General features: G+C 32.5%; 1 long non-coding RNA gene across 1 annotated transcript; it reads right to left on the bottom strand.

The window, feature by feature from the left end:
- LOC128207661 (uncharacterized) lies at positions 1 to 1,474 on the bottom strand. Its single transcript, XR_008256743.1, has 2 exons — positions 1,352 to 1,474; positions 1 to 464 (listed from the first exon to the last, which is right to left on the bottom strand). It is a non-coding gene; the product is annotated as an uncharacterized LOC128207661 (long non-coding RNA).
- Between the last annotated feature and the right edge of the window lie 2,172 nt (positions 1,475 to 3,646).

Below are 3,646 nucleotides of genomic sequence, written 5' to 3'. Positions count from 1 at the left end.
TATTTTTTACAATTTAATAATAACATTAAACATGATATAATTCAAAAACAATAAATTGTCCTTGGTATGCAATAATCCCTTTAAAGGTTCATTTGCCAAGGGTTCAAAAACCAAATCTTGCTTCTTTTTGAAAAATCTCTTGTTGGACTGTTATCGGCTATAGTGTTGTTTCACATCCTGTGTCATAATTTTAAGTTCTACATGTCTACTTTTTGTACCAAACATTTAAATTTATGTCACTTGTGTGCATTTCTTTAGTCCTTGCAGTCAGGGAAAGTTTTCATTCATATTGACACACTTAATTTATTTTATCTCTGTTCTTGAACCGATTCCGTCTCTTGTGTTTTGCACAAATTTTTCTTGTAAAACCACTGATATAGCAGGTGCTATCAGATCAATGGTATCAACTGCCTACTCCTGTTGAGCATCAACTTGGCGGAATCAAACATCCAGAATGGACATCTCTGAAATAAAATAAATAGTTTTATCATCATCCAACTTAGCCAGAAAAAATAAAAATACTAAAAGACTCTTAACTGTTAAAGATGCACTCTCACAGATATACCGTTTTGACAACTTTTTTTATTTGTTGTCTTGGAAAGAGGCAATTTCTGCATAAATATCTGCAAACCAGTGATATAAGCCTGCTGACAAAAAAATCAGATCACCGATTTTCATATCTCCATTTAAAAATTATTATTTTATGGCTAATTTTAAAAGCGTTTCTAACGGTTTAAGAAAAATGCATTAAAAATTATTTTATTTACTTAAAAATGAAAATCTGCGATCCAATGTTTTGTCAGCAGTCTTATATCACTGGTTTTCTTGCACGTTTGCATAAATTGGCAGTCGAAGACAAAAAAACAACAGTTGTCAAAATGTTTAATATGTGAGAGTGCAGCTTTAATATCAGTCAGATATTTAAATAGTTACAATTTACTAGTACAATATTAATAAGCTGTTATTTTAAGACCTGCATATTTGTTTACATACAGCACAGCAGTCAGTATTTAAATGCCCTTCTTAATCACATTTAAGCTTCATTTACTTGACTGTTTTGAAGTTGCAGATTTTAACAATTTCACACTAATTGCAACATATCATTCATTTAATTTAATAACAAACTCAACAAACCACAATTGAATGCATACTTTATAACAACCAATATGTATTTGAAGTCTTTGAGAACTACTATGAAAGTCTTTACCATAATATTTGTTATTTTACCCCACCCACTTAAATGTGTATTGAAGTTGGGTATAAACGTCAAAATCTTCATTGACATTTACAAAAAGCGGTAGATATTTATAGAAGAATGTATAACCTGATGTTCCTAACATGTTTTACTCACCTATCGATCTATTTTGCCAAGTATGCTCTTCCTTTCACTCGTATCGATAACTAGGAAATTGAATGCGGAAATAAACCGGAAGTCACCTTTTTCGCAAAGCATTATGGGCTTCTGGAATAAGGCGAATGACGTAATATTAACTCCGCCCATTATGCAAATTTACGGATACCTTCCGCTTTTTCGCTAAGTGCAATGGTTTTGAAAAACAACAATGCTAGGATATATTTTGTTCATTTATTTTAAGTTTTTTTTTATTATATCTCCAGTTAATTAAAAAATATTCTTATAAGTTTTTAATGAGTTAACAGAAAAATAAACATTTTTCATACCACATGGTCTAAAAAGCACGGAAAACAGGTGCACGCTAACTTCCTGTCAATTTTAATGAAAGTGAAAGGAGAACTACGTAGATCGTTGTCATAGTGTAATAGTTTAGTTCTATCCGGACCTGGTTTATAGGTCCGTGGTTCTATAACAAAACTGTTATGGTTTTGCCATTTATGAAAAATACGATGTTGCAATACTGGCAATAGGAACGTTAAATGTTTTTGTTTACTTCCGGAAAAAAAGATAAACCTGAAAGTGAAAGTTAAAGTAAGAAAGATGTCGTTGCAACTAAACAATCGCTGGTGCATATTGGAATTTGACAAGGATGCACTCGATTACATAACGAAGATGCATTAACTAAATAATATGTTCGTCAGAGTCAGAACATATTTTACCAAGTTTTGACTCTGGGAATGTTTTAACCCCCGTAGTCCAGTCAAGTCCAGAAAAGGAAAAAACAACAAGGTATTCTATTGAAAGTTACATTGATTATCGTGCTTGAGATTTTTACAGAATGAACAGTGGACCTAATACAGCAGATCTTTTTAAAACAATGAAAATTGTTAAAAAAAATAAGTTGTGGAAACTATTAAAGGAACTGAACGTGTACTAGTTTTGCTGTTTTACTGTTTAAAAAAGAAAATGGTATTACTTTTTATTAGTCAGTCTAAGCTTTTTTGATACTGATTCTAGTCTATTTAAACATATTCCAGTCCAATCTGTTATTTTACACTGTTCGCTGTCGAGTCAGCAGGTAAGGTTTAAGTGTCCAAGCAGTGAACAGCGTAGACCATGGGTCTACACTGGTCCTAAAGATCTGTACAATTCTGACAGCCTCTAAGAGTTAAATGGTTTAGTCATTGATTCTAGTCATTTATCAATCGAAGTATTGATTTATATAAAATTATGTTTTGTGGAGATTCTTGCCTGTTCTTGTTATAACAGCATTTTATTTTATAATAGTTGTCATGTACATTTAATTGTAATACAACTTGATATTATTACACAGTCTATCTTAAAATAGTCTGTGCAATAATATCATGTTTTATTATTAGAAAATGTATGCATTTTGAAAGTTTTGTTTAAAACATTTGCCAAAAATACATTGTCTAAATGTTCTTTGATTCACTCTCTCACTGGGTTATATTTGCAAAGTCTAAAGATGAACTGCTTCCCTGGTGAACATACTGACAATGCTCAAAATTGCACATAATGTTGCCACCGCTGGGAGTCGAACCCATGGCTTGCCCTTCAACAGGATGCATTCTACAACTGAAATACATGTACCATGGCTAAAAATAACTGATAAACAATGCTGTTTCTTTGTCAAGCTTCACCTATATATAGATGTGAAAAAATCACTTAGTCTTGATTTATTACAATGATGATGTATTTTATGTTTTGATGGCTGTCAAGCTAGCAGTTTTAGCTTATAAGTGGCAGAAAGATTGAATCTATATATCACACTGAATTCTTATTAAAATAATTCACCTGAAATAAACTTGAATATTGGATCATTCTGACATTTAAAAAAAAAAAAAAAACCTACCTACCGACCCATCTTTTTTTCAGCATGTTACAGGAAACAGACATATTTTTTTTTTAGGCCTTGCTAAAAAAATAGGTAAGGGACATACTGATTTTGCTTAAATTTGACAGACAAGGGCCATTACTTGTGTTAATTAAGGCAGATTGGACTGGTTATCCAATGTGTTTGCCATATACAATGCCAATACTTATAGTTGCCAAGATAGTGCCATTTTATCAATCAGCATACCAATCTCCTATGCAGTGATCTCCCCTGACAAGGAGAAAAGATCATCTCCCCTGACAAGGAGAAAAGATCATCTCCCCTGACTAGGGGAATAGATCATCTCCCCTGACAAGGTGAATAGATCATCTCCCCTGACAAGGTGAATAGATCATCTTTCCTTACAAGGGGAATAGATCTCTGCTACCAGGAGCGAG

The sequence above is a fragment of the Mya arenaria genome, chromosome 11, assembly GCF_026914265.1.
Source record: "Mya arenaria isolate MELC-2E11 chromosome 11, ASM2691426v1".
Taxonomy (NCBI): domain Eukaryota; kingdom Metazoa; phylum Mollusca; class Bivalvia; order Myida; family Myidae; genus Mya; species Mya arenaria.
Note: the sequence above shows the minus strand (reverse complement) of the source record. Positions and strands in the feature narration are given on the sequence as shown.